The 15925-nt window shown below is 36.4% G+C and overlaps 1 long non-coding RNA gene across 1 annotated transcript in view; it reads left to right on the top strand.

Annotated features, from left to right (window-relative positions):
* Window positions 1-15183, top strand: part of LOC124985835 (uncharacterized) — a 97019-nt gene extending 81836 nt beyond the window's left edge. Inside the window, exons 3-4 of the long non-coding RNA XR_007108877.1 lie at window positions 11896-11994; window positions 14700-15183. This is a non-coding gene — a long non-coding RNA (uncharacterized LOC124985835). The remainder of the gene's footprint in view (window positions 1-11895; window positions 11995-14699) is intronic.
* Window positions 15184-15925: the final 742 nt, after the last annotated feature.

Genomic DNA, 15925 nt, shown 5'->3' with positions numbered 1-15925 from the left:
GTTTGGTACTTGACTGACTCACCTTTTTATTGACCATTCGTCACTAGGAAAATCATTTCTGCACCAATCCTGAAATATGCTTCATTTGTTTGATATGAAATGACAATTGCTCACATTTAATGTTCCCTGTTGTCATAGAGTTTATAGTCCAGCAAGAATGACAGTAATTAAATACATAATTACACACTTAGTATCAAAAGGGAAAGTTCTAAGTATGATAGAGACATATACCAGAAGAAACCAATCTTAGACTCAGAGAAGTCAGAATGTACCAGATCCAGAAGCAAGACAGAATGGTATAGTCATATCGGGGGCCACAAAATACAGTACTGATGAGAAAGCTGGATGTTATTAAAAAACATTTTATAATATGCTTTAGAAATCAACATAAATGTTTAGAGGTTATTTAAAGATATTTCATTGCATCATGTATTAAGCTTGGAGAACTGAAAAAAGATCAGTACTTCTAGTCCACCTCAGTGGCTAATCTATCCCTAAATAAAGGGTAGTTTATCTGTCACAATAAAGTTTTAAATAAGCCTGAAACCAATCAAACTGAACCACAAGTAACTTAACTGCCTTAAAAAACAAAACATGGTCCAAAATTCCTTAATGGAAGGCAACAAAATCCAGACACTCAACAACATAAAACTTAACAATATACAACTCCCACTCAAAAAGTGCAAACATGTTGGAAAATCTAACACATAATAAGGAGAAAAATCAGTCAGCAGAAACAAACTCAGTTATAATAAAGATAATGGAATTAGCAGACAAGGGTGTTAAAACAGCTATTAGAAATATGTTCATGGATCTAAAGGAAAAAACCATGAACAGAGCGAGAAAGGAAATGAGAGATATTTTTAGAACCAAATGAAACATCTAGAGAAATGCAAACTTTAGGAAGAAAAAAGACTTACTTAGCAGGACCTTGGAGCACACAGGGAAAACTGGTGCAGGACATGGGGGTAGAGTTACATAAGACACTTCTGGAAGAACTTACAAACCATGATATGATTTGGAACTTTAAGGTTTTGGGAAGTCATGCATATTAAGATTTAAAAAAAAAAAAGTGGAAGGACCATTATTGCATTGAGCTGAAAATACAAGTCTTTCTATATTGGGTTTTCATCAGCTTAGAGAGAAAAGAAAATGGCACTCTTTCTGCCTCATCCTTTTAAATCAATGAACTGGTTCTGAGTACGGCTGAAGCTCGTAAAGAGTTGGTTGACAACAGCACTTGCATGGTGTCATGGAGTGGAGAACACTTGTAGCTCAACTACAAGCGAGAATAGCCATTGAATTTCTGATATATGCCAGGCATTAACACGTCTTTGAACAAAGGAGTCTAAGGACTCTATCCTCATGGAACTTATATTCATAACAGAAAGAAGGACCATAACTGCCATTCGCTTAATAAGAACTCACTCAAATGGAGGGTAGCATTTTTAGTTCAAGGTACAACAGCTTGTAGAGTCTGTGAGGTAATGGAGCACCATTTACTTTTCTGAATATTTAGAAAATGGATTGGCTGCATTTAAATGAAAATTTCAACCTTTGAAGTTGTATTATCTTGTGAACTTGACAAACCATAAATCCATGTCCAAGTCACCGATTAAATGGTTAGATTTTTTCAATGAACAAAAGATCAGATGCATCTCAGTTTTGTTCAAGCCAATTAAATTTCACCCTAACAAATGAATAGTCACTGTAAATGGATCTTTCCTTTGCTTTATTCTTTTGGGTAACTGACAGTCTCTTTTGTTTGAAGGTATTGATTTTGATAATATTAAGTGACTGCAAGTATGGAGAGGTGAAAAGAAGTTAAAAGTCTATACATTTCATTAGTAGATTTATCAAATATGAAATTAAGATTTGATACGAATTTAGCTTATGAGATTTTTCCACAAGAAACCATTTCAAAAACTTGCTTGTCAGTGAATCTTTTCTTTTAAAAAGCATCTTTGTCTAGAGTCTAATCTAATCAATCTCAATAAAGAGTTTGCAGTTTTCCAAATCACTTAAATTCTCTCCAAACCCTTCAAGTTCGTGACAGCATCTTGGAAGGTGAAGACTTAGCCAACTGTTAATTATTCGGGCTAATGGTGGCCTGCAGTGTGGGAAATGTGATGAGGCTCTCAGGCCAAGTTCAATAACATCAGGCTGGGTGTTGAGTGCCAGAGGTCGTGACTGAGAACATCACTGGATAAGGCAAGAACTGAGACTCCAGTGACCATCACAAGTGAACCAATTTCTTATTCCCTAGGTAGACATTGATTATCTCTGTGTTAGTTTTTTTTAAAAATGATCTTTGAAAGAGTAGCTGGTGGTCTTGTTTTAAAGCCCTTTTCTTAGAAAGTTCCAAAGTTCCTATGATGTTTTTATTATAGACTTTTTCTACCAGGGAAACTCTAATTATCTGACAATTGAAATCAATAAAGAAGTTTGAGTTAAGACCTATGAATTATTAAGAGATGAACTAATATAAGCGATTGAAATCATATTGCTCTATTCATGTTTAATCCTAATTTACTCATTTTGCTACATAATCTGGCTAGATCATGACAGAAAAAAATATCTAGAGATTCATCAAAACCCAGAGCTTAATAAATAAAAGTATGATTGATTTATCAGTCTTAAATGTAGACAAAGTTTCCAGTTGGTTCCATGGAAAGTTATTGGTTCTCTAAATGTGCCAGGCACTACATTAGGCCCTGAAGCAATAAAGTATTCTCCTTGAAGAATTCAGTTAACGGAGACACAGGCAAGTAAACTAAAACTTACAAAGCAATAGTGTAGGTGTTCTTTGATAGATATAATAAAGTCCATTATGGGAGCACATAAATAATGTGGAGATAAAAGCAAAATAACCTCTGAGCTGCAATTTGAAAGATAAGTAGAGAGGAAAGTGTTCCAAGCAAGGGACGGGTATATCTCAAAACATAGAGCCCTGTGAATTGATGGTACATATGGGTGAACTAGAGCCCCAGGGACAAGAGGCAGAAGTTGAGGCTGGAGATGGAGGCAGAGGCAAGAGCAGAAGGGTATTCTACATACATAATGACTTGGTACTTTAAGCAGCTCTTGCAATTCTATAGCAAAGTCCCTGGCACCTTTCTAATTCAGAGGACAAGAATGTGCTGTACAAAATACAAAGGCATAGCTAATAATACCCAATTCATACCAAAAGTGCACTACTCGAAGTCTGAGTAAAATAAAGCACATTCTATCCTTTGGATGTTCCTCCAAACAAACCAAAAGAAAGGGCAGGGAACTGGGGATATTATCATCTAAAGGTTTTAGTATTCAGAGTCTGTCCACAGACCTACAGCATCTGTCATCACCTGGGAACTTGTTATAAATGCAGAACCTCAGGCCACAACCTGGACCTACCTAATCAGAATTTGCAGTTTAACAAGATCCCTAGGTGATTCTTGTGCACACTAGAAATGTTGAACACTGCTCTACAGCAGAGCTCTCCACCCTGGGTCTACATTAGAAACATCTGGGGAGACTTAAAAACTACCAAGGCCCAGGGGTCCCCCTCCAGAGATTTCATTTTAATGGATCAAATACATCACCAGGTTTTTAACTTGTATGATGAGGTAAATGACATATCCAGGCATTGGAGAGAAAGTAAAAGTAAATAAATATTTTCTAGGGGGCAAAAGGAGTTCACTTTTGGCATGTTTTTGATGTTTGTGGGACATACAAAAGTTATAGTAATTGAATAAATAGAATGACATGTGGATGAATGAATGGGATATTTATTTGTAGTTTTTCCTTAAACAACTAGTTATATAGGTATGTAATCTGAGAGGAATCTGAGATAAAATTAAAAATTATGTGGAAATTTTTGAGTCATCAAGAGCAGAAGTCGTCACTGAAAGTATGAGAATAAATAAGAATGTGAATCAAGTGAGAAAAGTAATGGTCAAGAATAGAATCTCTTACATCATAGATGTTTAAAGGGTAGGCTAAGTAAGTTGAGCTTGAAAATAAAATTTCATTAGAACATCTGGACAAGAAGAAGAATTAAGAGAGAAGGGAAATACACACACACACACACACACACACACACACACACACAAGGGAAGAGACCATTTCAAAAGTATATATAAATAGCATCAAAAAACCGTAGCAACATCAGAAATTACAAGAATTCAACAATGTCCTTTGGCTTTGCCATGGAAGGGTTCATGTGTGACCTTGGCAGAATGAATGGAATAAAAGGCAGGTTGCAATTCATGAAGGCATGAGAGGGGAATGAGACAGTTGAAATGCTTTGATTTGTATTTCTTTTTTAAAAAGCTTGGCAATAAAGAGGAAATTAAAAATTTGGTGATAGTTAAAAGAAGGCATAGAATGTTAAACCCTAAGCAGCATTTAAGAACTACACACATTTTTCAGAGGTTTCAGTGTTGGATCCACTAACTGCAATGTTTCTTATGTAAACATACATGTCTCATAAGTATATTTCTTCATTCTAAATGTTTATTTTTCCCATATATGGTTGGGAAAAATAAATGTCTGAATGTTTAATATGACTTCTACGTAGACACAGCTACCATAATGCTTTGCATAAGCCATCAGAACAATAACGTGGTGCTGTGATTTTCAGTTCCTCTTATATTGGTTGACCAATTAAATATTTAGAAGAAGAGAAACATGACACTCAGATGGTGCTTTATCACGCCATATAAACACTGTGGTTTGGTCATAAATTTTTATAACATAAAGCTGTGGGACTTGGAAGACTCTATTATTTTGGTACAACTTACTCTATCATGAAAAAGAAAAATAAACCAAAAAACTAAGAAGAAATAGGACATCAAATTAAAATCTATGATTCTAAATATTCACTTCTAACTGGCGAATTACATTTGTGTATTAATTTTATTTTCATTAATTAGTTTTCCATCAGTCCCTTGAATTAAAATGGTGGAAGAATCCTATACAATAGAAAGAAAAGGCATTACCAAACTTTTATGAATTTGGAAAATGAAGAGGGGGATAATGAGACCCAGAATACAAGTGACAACGTGAAAAACCCTGAAAAGTCATTCCATTCTTACTTTTAAAATAGTACTTAAACATGCATGCTCTCTCAAACTCTCAGAATTGGCTTAATATTCAATGAGATGATATACATAAATGCCAACTAACTTTTAAAACATTATCTGAATCTGATTCTAAGCATGATTGAATCATATTTTCAGGCCCCAAATCATCATCTGTCACAAAAAAATATGTACTCTCGTAATTAAATAGAAAGCATATATTTTTGAAGAAAGTATCTCATGATATTTTTGTAGTGGTGTCCATTGCAAAGAATCATAGACATGTCCTAATCTTTCCTTAGCTTTCCCTCAATAGTCTATTATGCATATTTTTGTTTACAATGTACATAAACCTGAGTAACTGGTTCTCAGTTGTTTAGGGAGAGTCTCTTCCTGGGTTAGGTTAATTGGAACAAATATACCTGGAAAATATTTTTCAATTTCTGAACAGATCACATCTCTGCTTGCATATATGATTAGGATGGTTTCTGAATAATTGTTTTGGCATAACAGGGCTTTAATGAATTGTGTCCAGATTCAAGTTTAGACTTTACTATCTAAAATTACACCAGAATCTCTCTTTCTATGAAGAAGGTATTCACCAAAAACAAGCAAAAAATCACACACACACACATATACAAATGCTGCTAGGTCTAAGGGCAAACTTCTTCTCCATCAGCCTCCTGAGACCCAGAGCACTGGACTGGTTCTAGAAGACTTGGATCTCTGAGCACAAGAATTAAAAGTTGCTATCACAGAGTCTCCCCATCTCAGGCCAAATTCTCTAAACACCTTAAAAAGACACCTGATACTACCAGGTCTCACTAGTAATCAAGAAGTACTACATTCCACACTTTGCTTTCTCTTCTTCTACTATTCCACTTCTTCCCAATTTATCAGTGTGCAGGGTAGAACCATATCTAAATAACCTCTGTGTGTGTGTATGTGTGTAAAACAGTGTCTAAGGGCTTAAAGTCAGATAGAACCAGATTGGGATCCAGACTCTATTACTCATTAACTCTGTGACTTGGGCTGCATATTTAGCTTCTCTTCTTTTCCTCATTCAGAAACAAAGGTAATCAATTTGTTGATTGATGATGACTCCACATGCCCAGCCCACTTGACCTCAGAGTCATTTCATATTTGTCCTGTGGGCTTGTATCAGCAGGTTCAGACTCTCATTACACCTCAGTGTTAGCTGCTTTGGAGGCTATTTTTGAAGTACCACCCCAGAGACCATAAAATAAATTTTGGGTCTGAACCACTGATTATAAATTGTACCATATCTGATCATCTATATGTTTTCACAAAAGAAAGTAATAGACAGTTTAAGCTTACTATTACTCACATGGATTCTCATAAACTGACTGACTGATTACCCCAAAGATTCCCTTCAGAACTATTTAAGAGTCAGGAAACCCTGGCTGTCCTCTGGATTTTTCTAGCATCAAATATTATCATGGCACAGTGGTTAAAAGTTGAAATCCCTCTTTTGCTGATTACTGTTCATGCAAACTTGAGAAAGTCACTTGACCTCTTTGTACCTCAAGAAATGACAGTAATAGTGTCAGTTTTGCAGCACTTCTGTGAGACTAAGATAGGTATATGTGTGTGTATATACATATACACATATATATGTGTATATATTTGACATACATATGTATGCCATATACATGTGTGTATGTCTACATCTGTAGAGAGAGAGACTGACTTAGAAGAGTGCCCAGAATATAACAAGCACTTTATGTCTGTATGTTCACTTTTTTAAAAAATTAGAGTATTATACATGGTAGCTGGGTTTGTGTAGTCACTTTTGCTAACTACTTGTAAAGTAATTAATTCTTCAAACATTTGCTATTTGGTGATTACGTGCTGGTGCTACACTCAAGGCGAAGTATCCAAAGATGACATACACCCTGCTCACAAGGAGCGTACAGTAAAAACATATTGATATACATGTGTATATGTATGCACACACATATGTACATACAACACATCATGTATCTTAGGCTACAAGAACATATACCATTTTTATAAACTGAGATTATCAATCTATTCCCTTTGGTTTCTAATTATGGATGTGGTGTTTTGGTTTGTTTTGTTGTATTCATTTGTTTTGTCTATTTAACCAATAATATATGTGGACTGAAATGTGGACCCACCACTTGGGCCAGTCTTCCTAGGATGAGTGCCAAGAAGAGCATCAACTATAAGTACCTCCTATACTCATTAGGTTCCTGCATCGAATCCAGTATTTACCAATCAAGTTATTATCTGGAGGCCAATGGTTATAGAAACTGAAAAACTTATATCGATTCTTAGTTCTGTGAGTAAAAACAGAGAAGCAGCCTCAATTTAAAAGAAGGAATGAAAAAAAGTAAAGAAGGAATAAAAATAAGTAAAGAAGGAATGAAAATTATGACTGATTTTACCTGAATTGTTTAAATGATTTTTAATTTATAGAAATGATGAAAATGATATACAAACCTGAATCTACTTTCTGAAAACTGTATAATACCAAGTTCATGGACAAACCTGGTATCACACCATTTCTGAGAAAGAGAATTCTCTTCACACGGTGCCTGCCATTTCTCTTAGCATGTGGCTGGGCCCCTTGCAGGCAGCACAGCCTTGCACTTCTTTCTATAATGAATCCTGACCTCTGTGAGCTGGCCTAGCTTGCTCTCCGGCACTTCAAGGGTAAGGCCTTCTGAAAACCAAGAGTTGCTCTACCTTTTTAAGTCATGGCCTTTGGAGTAGCTGGTCTTCAACATCTCTGAGCCCTCAGAGACTAGTGGTTTAACATATATGGTTTCCATTTTGCAATCCCAGGAAACCCTAACTGTCCTCTGGATTTTTCCTGATTCCAGCCCACTGACAGAGGGGATTTCTGGCCTTCCCAGAGAAGTCCTGCTGCCTCACACATCAAAAGGCTGCTTTTGTCACCTCCTGGAGCCTCTCTTTCTTGTCACTGTTCTTTATTGTCAAACAGTATTACTGCAGTGGTCAGATACTGAACTCTGCCCCAAGGTAGTAACTTCATACTTGGACTCTACACTTTGCTGCTGAGTTGAAAGGATCATATAAGTGAATTTACACAAAGTAGTGAAATACTGCTTAGCTGAATATAAAACATTTCCTGGGAGGCATTTAGGTCAGAGATGGTCCTTTCTAGGATTGGCCACCAGTCAGTGGAGATGATAATTATTTGGAAATAATCATTAGCCTTTATTGAGCCCCTACTATATATAAAGCACTGATTTGATATTTTATCTGGAAATGATGAGGGATTTTCCCCCATTGTAAAGATAAGGAAACTAAGGTTCACAGTTGTTATGTTTGAGTTTTAATGTTTTTAACAGCACAGTGTCTCACAAAGACATTGTTCTAGCTGGTTCCCTGGCTGGGAGAGCTGCTTCTTCTCATTGTCAGCCACACTGTTGTGGCTTCCAACCTGCCTTGTGGGTGAGTCTGACCCTGTAAGCAAGTATAATGAGCTGAACACAGACATATTTTCACTTCTAAGTGGGAATTTCTGTTCTCTGTGAAAGCAGCCTGCAAAGGAGTCAGCAGCTTGAGTCATTCCAAATTTCATACAATTTATAAAGGGAAAGAAGAAAAGCCAATTACAGTGCTAAATATAAAATGACCCGTGGAGCTGCACCACGGAACTTGCTCTTGCTCTGCTGTGTATGGTGACCTTCAAAGTGGCAAACAGGCCATTCCCTGACAATGGGAATCACTTCAAGTCAATTGATTTGACAAAATAGCAACAAATTAACCACTCAGTTATGTATATGGGTGCTTTTTTTTTTTAATTCTAACAAGTGACAGAGGACATGGACACTTCTGCCACGCTAGTTTAACTTATTAAGCAGACAGCAGGAATCAAAATCAGAAAAAAACAATTCAGACTGAAGTGGTATCAAGTTTATGCAACCAACTTCAGTGCTAATGAAAACTGTTTTCACATTTACTTGCCAGTTTTGTGCCTTGCTATATTCTGGCAAATGGTGCCTCTGTTTGTTTTGGAATCATAAACATGGAGTTTTCTGCTAGGAAAAGGTTTTCCCACTTTGTGGACATGTTCCAGGCAGCTTGTCTGAAATAAGCTCTTCTCAAATAACTGTTTAAGGCCCTGAATCATTAGTAGGATACTGAGATTAAATTTAAAATAACAAGAGGTGAGTTAGGAACCACAATTGAAAATCCTTGTAATTCTAGAATGAGTTTATATTTAGTTTTCTCCCAGATTAGGCTCTAGTAAATGTGCTTATTATGCATGTTCAGGACATAGTCGTAAGCATCAATCTGTAAAACATTAATCCAGATACTGTGCTGGAGTTTAGTGCTAGTGCTATGTTGTGTCCACACTTTGAAACTCAGGGGAAGGTAGAATTTCAGAACAGTTGACCTCCGTTTATTTATGTGGTTTGTGGTACCACATTTTAAATGTCAAATGTCAATCTTCACACGTGAAGATTTTCATCCTTCAGAATACCTTTCCAGCTTCATTCTTTCCAGCTCTGATTGTGTGAGTCATTAATCTCAGATATTTTTTACCTTTTCACTAAGTGGATTGTACCACCTTTGTCTTGAAACATAAATATTAGTTAGCAGTGGGTGTCACTGCTAGGAGTTACTATTGGGTTCTGGGAATACTTCATCATTATATTTTTGTTGTTGCAAGGTAGAATATAAAAAGTTTCATGTGTCATGAAACTTTTTCATGCAGCATTATAGTAGACACGCTCTTCAGTAACACTCGAGGTCCTGAAGAATCCACCCACTCTACTATACGGATGATTTAAAAGAGTATTGAGAGAATGTTGTCCCTTTGGAGTTCTTCCTCTGGCTCCCTTGGAGCAAACATAGGGCACAAGATGGAGAAAGAGGATGTCTTTTCATCTGTCCTGTCCCAGGTTCTGAAGGAATATAAGTCTGATGCTAGTTACACTCTTGATAGAATCCCAAGCTCACTGCCATTTAGAATGTGTAAATTTCACCAGCACAATTGTTTAAAGAACTAGAATTTTCCATTCAAGGATGTACCCCTGAATTGTGGCCAGGTTAATACTTTAAAGGTCATAAAAAGATATGGCACTTCCTCCTGCTATATACAAATTGAAATAAACCACCCTTCAAAATTATATAAAACATGAATGAATGCTAAAAATTTTTTAAAAAAACTGAATATTTTTCTTTATTTTATAATTAGGTAACTTGTTCAGAAATGATATCCTCCTTTTTCCAATAGACACATAATTTCCCTGTGCCTGAAACACTGGCTCAGTCTGCAGTGGGCTAATCTTGCATTCCCCAGGCACAAAGTCAGACTATGAGAGGGAGAGGAACTGGACAGAAAGATGCTGCTGCCAGTAGAAACTACTAATTTTCATGAATTATTTCTTTGTAATAAAACATCAATCTCTATCAAGGGATCATTTTAAAGAAAGTTGTAAGTCGTGTCATTACATTCATCTTAAGAATGTCGTCCAGGACACTGCATATACACACACACAAAGACACACATATGTATAATGTATATATATATGTATATATGTATATATATGATGGATATATATTAAGGATATATATTATATCTACTACGGCTTTTGTGAATCATGCAACCACCCAAATTTCTCTGTTCAACTTAGTGGTTAAAACTCTGACCTCATCCATGGGCAGCACGTAAACCTTTATGAAAGATGTTCCCTCTCCTCCATTTGATGGCCCCACTTCTTTTGCTTCTATCCTTTTGTTCCACTTGCTATCTGATTATGTAATCTTCTAACCTCCTACATCCTGTATTTGACAATATGAGTTAAACAGACTTATCCCTGTACAGTCATTTAGCATACCATATTTATAATTCTTATACAGTTCCCCTCCTAAACAAGAAGGAACCTATGATATCAACATAAGTAAATTGTGGTAAGTTAATTTTAATGTATCTTTTATAACACTGGTTTACTCCAAACACTAATATGGTGGGTGATTTTTTTTCTTCCTTCTATGTTTCTGAATTTTCAAAATTTCTCTAGCAAGCATGCATCAGATTTACAACCTCTTAAAAATACGTCAGAAAAATCATTCACAATAGTTCTACACTGTATAATTATATAACAAAAGCATGAAAATCCTTAATTTAGAATTTGGAAGATTAAAATAAATCGGCCTCACATTTAAACTTCCGTACATGTCTATCCTTATGTTCAATATGTCATACTTCCCAGGGATCCAATATGAATAATCCAGTGATCTTAAAATTGATCCTGAGATCCTAAATTTTAATTTTAACAGATTTAAATTTATATAACAACATTTCCATCTTTATAATCAGGTTTTGAGTCATAGATGCTATTTATGGATAGCATTTCTATACTTTATCATGGAAAAATACCAAATAGTCCAAGTGGGCTGTGAGGCTCCTAGTACCACCCAGAAAAGCCCCTTTGGATCTTAGAGACTAGACAGAACAAGTAAATGCCTTCTTCCCTCACTGAATCCTATGACCAGTCTGGGAAATGTCTGGTCACTTAGTGAATAAAAAATGTAAAGTAAATATTTCAGAAGTTCCAAAGGCTATGAAAAGAACATTTCAAACAAAAAAAAATCCACACCTTAACATGAATTTTGGCCTTCTGTCTCTGTCATGAAAAGTTCTTAAAGTTCACTCACATTGTGAATATTTTAGGGTTGCAACTCCATGAAATTGCAGTCAGATGACCAACATTGGAATGATTTAAACTGAATGACAGTTTTAGGATCATGAATGCCACATTGATGTCAGTAACCAGATAGTTCTGAATTCCAACTGCAAATCTATCTTAAGAGGCACTTGACTATCCTGAGAAATAAATTGAAGAAGCATGAAGAACACTGGAAAGAAATCAGAAGACCAAGCTGTATGCCTCGTCCCAGTATTAACCATGTAGGACCTTGGTCTCCTTTTCTATACCTAAAGATTGAATTATATGTTCTCTAGGGATCCTTCTATAGCTGTTGTTCAAAGAATTTCTGAATCAAGATAGTGTTCTCCCCTTTCTCAGGCCTTATCCAGTAACCATCACAAGGTCATTAACTCTGGTTACTAGTCATTGTGCTTGTACACAGAATACTGACCTCATTGGAGTCCCCTTGGGTTTAAAATTGCTGGCAATAAACTCCCCAGAAGTAATTATTCCTGCTACACTGGTGTGTAACTCCAATTTATGACAATTACATACGATTAGTCATAGCTTCCTTATCCCTTTACTCTTTAGGTTTTAGCATTCAGAAAGGACGGTCATTCCAGAAACTCAGTGTGCATCACAATAAATATATCTGGGCTTCCATTGAAGAATGTCTCTCAATTCTCCCTGATAATTGCAGAGAAAGGAAGGGGTCCTTGTTTTCTGCATCACTTCTAAAATTTTCCACAACTCAGACAGGCAGAATTTTTGCCAAAAAGAAATAAACTAGAAGAAAATCCTAGAGGACCTTGAGATTAATTTTATGTATTTTATTTTTAAATTACCATTGATAAATATTTCTATTCTTTGAAGTTTCAGCTGTTATCCTATGGCTTGTCTTTCTGTTTTCATTTCAGCAGATAATTGCCTGCCTCAGGATATTGTTCTTTTTTATAGAGAGAAATTTCTCATATCAGATTTTAAGTGCTTTCAGAAATTAACTCTTGGGCTCCCACCTTGGCGCGTTCAGGAATTGTTCTCTAGGGAAGCCTTGTAAGAGGATGTTATGGATCTTCTTTTCCCCTTTCACCATATATGAATACGTGTACTTGGTTCTTGGACTACAGAACCTATTGGGAAAATAAAACTTGGTGCATGCACAAAATTGAAACAAGCTGTTTTGGTGTACAATCTACAAATTATTCTCCTTGTGTGTGATTACCAACTGTAGAAAAGCATTAAATCAGTGCAGTTAAAATGGCAAAGAATAGGCACTAAATAAACATCTATCAGTGGAATAAATTCATGAAGGTATTTTCATTGACATCTTTGAAGTGATGGTAGAAAACACTCTCAATATACCTTGTTGCTATATAACAAGAGCAACATGGTTGGTTAAAAAAAAAATAACTTCAAATTTTGCTAGGATTGTTAAGAAGGTTGAATTATAAATAAATGTGTGTGCTTTCCGGACCCTTTCACATTAGATACTTACACATTTAGAAGTGTTCATAGGGAAAGTACTGAAGATCATTTCAACTAGGAGAAGCAAGTTGCTCTAGCTGATGAGATCTTAGAGATCATTTGATACCAGGGCCCCTTAACCCACCACGTGCAGGCCAAATGTGGTCCAGATACACTTTCGTGTTTTTAAAATGTGGTTCAAAGCCTCTGGTCAGGGCCTGTACTTTGGTTCTCGTGGACCTCAGTAATTTTTGATGTCTTTCACAAGCCGATTTCACATTTGTTCCCTGCCTGGCACTGACAGCATTGCGTTTGTGACTTTTGTTTTAGTTCAATACCCTCAAGGCTTTTCAAACAGCTGGAGAAAAGGAGCTAAAACTTTTGAATTGCTTTCTTATTTCAGTCCACATTAGGAATGTATATTAGATTCAGAAAATAGAGTTCATTTAACTGCAAAGGAAATGAGGCCCAGAATGTCTGTGACTTGCTTAGGATCACACAGGCACAGAGGCACTGCTGCCAGCACTGCTGGGGAGCCCCACAAGCATCAGTGCCTGAGAGCAGTGTCTCCACGGGGGTCACATCTGGGACATTTTTGGTGATCACGACTGGAGGGTAGTGGATAGAAGTCAGGGGTGCTGTTAAACAACCTGTAATGCACAGGACAGCTTTCCAGGACAAGGAATTTCCTGGCCCAGAACGTCAGTCATAGAAGTTTCAACAACTCAGTTATATCTAGACATTAAGCCAAACAGGAACATCAAACTCTTTTTTGAAAGGTGGAAAGGTCGGTGAAAGGTGCCAAGTGGGCCTCTAAATATTGTACTATGGTCCTGTTCTTCCATCTCTGGTACACAACTTTATGATATTCTATACTTAGCAAGAGTGTGAAATGAAATGAATGGAAGAAAATTCATATTTGGGGGATAATCATAGTATAAAGGATGTGAACTCAGAAGTCAAACTCCTCAGGTTTAAATTCTGGCTCTACCATTTACTCACTGGGGGGAGTCACTTAACTTCTCATCCCAGGACCTTCCCTCACTTTTTCATCTATAAAATGGGGGTGATAATGGTACCTTCCTCTTAGGAGGAATGACCTATGTTGTGCCAACTTCTGGTCCATTCACAGCACTTGACCAACCTTGGTAACCCTCACTAATTTCACCTTCCCCATCCCTCCAGGAGGGTTGAACTAGTATCCAAGTTTTATAAGCAAAGTAGCTGAGATTGGCAGGCCCTCTGAGAGCACTACAGCAGGAGAAATTCCCAGTGAACTGGGGGTACAGTAGATAGGATGTGCACCCTCTTTCCCCAAGCCAGAGGGCTCTCCCTCTTCCTCCTTCACACACCTCACAGGTACAGGCCTCCAATTACAACCTGAAAATTTTCTGAGACCTGCCACTCAAAGTTTGTATTCCAAGTTTTTAAAAACCTACAACATTTAAACTGTTTCCCAATAAATAAAATTTTCACTTTTCTAATTTGTCTCTTATTTCAGGCATTATGGTGTTTCATGCTGTATCATAAAATTTTAGATGGTTGTACCACTCCATAAAAAAGAGATTAATTACAGATATAGATATAGTTAACTTTACTGTGAAGAAATCCAGTGGACATTTTCTTAACCAAGTGCAAAGTTGACATCACCCATATTTGGACAAACACTATTTGCCTCCTGGTATCATGCACTAAGGGCATGTTGTTCAAGTTATATTCCTGCCAAAGAAAGCCTAACAGGAAACTGAAATCAAAGGACAATCTACACAACAACTGGCCTCTACTCCTCAAAACATCAAGGTCATAAAACAAAGAATGGAAGAGTCATTATTCCAATGCTTGAAAACTAAAGATACAACTAAATATAAAGAGTGAACCTGGGTTGAATCTGAGATCAAGAGGGGAAAGAGCTATAAAAGACTTATTTAATGAAGTTGAAATGAAGACTTGGATTACATAATAGCATCATAACAATCAAATTTTCTTAGGTTGGTCTTGTGGAAATTATGTAAGAAAATCTTTTCATCCTCAGGAACAGAACATATTTAGGATTAAAGGCAAAGGTATGCTGGCAAACCACCTCTCTGAAAAATAAATAGATACCTAAAAGTCCCAGTATGTAGCATTTGCTTACTTTTATGGAATAAATACTCCCAAAGAGCCAATTTTAAGTACCAATGTGAAATAAATGTTTTCAAAAGAGAAAAATCACACCTTAATGTACGTGTATATATAAATCTATACTTGTATAAAAATGAGAGAAAATAAAGCAAATATTGAAGAATATTAATAATTAAAGAATTCAGTGGGGAGTCCTGGATGCTAGAACATGTGCTTAGCATGCACACTGCTCTGGGTTCAATGCCCAGCACAAGGAGGAGGAGGAGGGGAGAAGGAAGAGAAATCTAAAGGGATAAATGAAATTTCTTTATATTATACTTAATTTTAAATCACATCAAAATATTAAAGTTCAAAAACATTTAGATGGTTCCCACAAAATATTTCTCCAGATCACTGGAATGTTTTGTAGTGTTTGAGGGGAGCATTAGCATGATAACCTGACTGTGACCTGCGTAAAAGACGTGTTCATGCCTGATCTCAGAGACACTGAGTAAATTGCTCCAGGCCAACAACATTTCATCTGATGCAGGGGATTAAATGTTAAAGTCAATATCTTGTGCAGTAAAAACCACCCCTGGGGCCCTAACCTCTTCCTTGAAGACAAAA

The sequence above is a fragment of the Sciurus carolinensis genome, chromosome 5 (genome assembly GCF_902686445.1).
Source record: "Sciurus carolinensis chromosome 5, mSciCar1.2, whole genome shotgun sequence".
NCBI lineage: Eukaryota > Metazoa > Chordata > Mammalia > Rodentia > Sciuridae > Sciurus > Sciurus carolinensis.
This window is presented reverse-complemented; position numbering and strand designations above follow the sequence as displayed.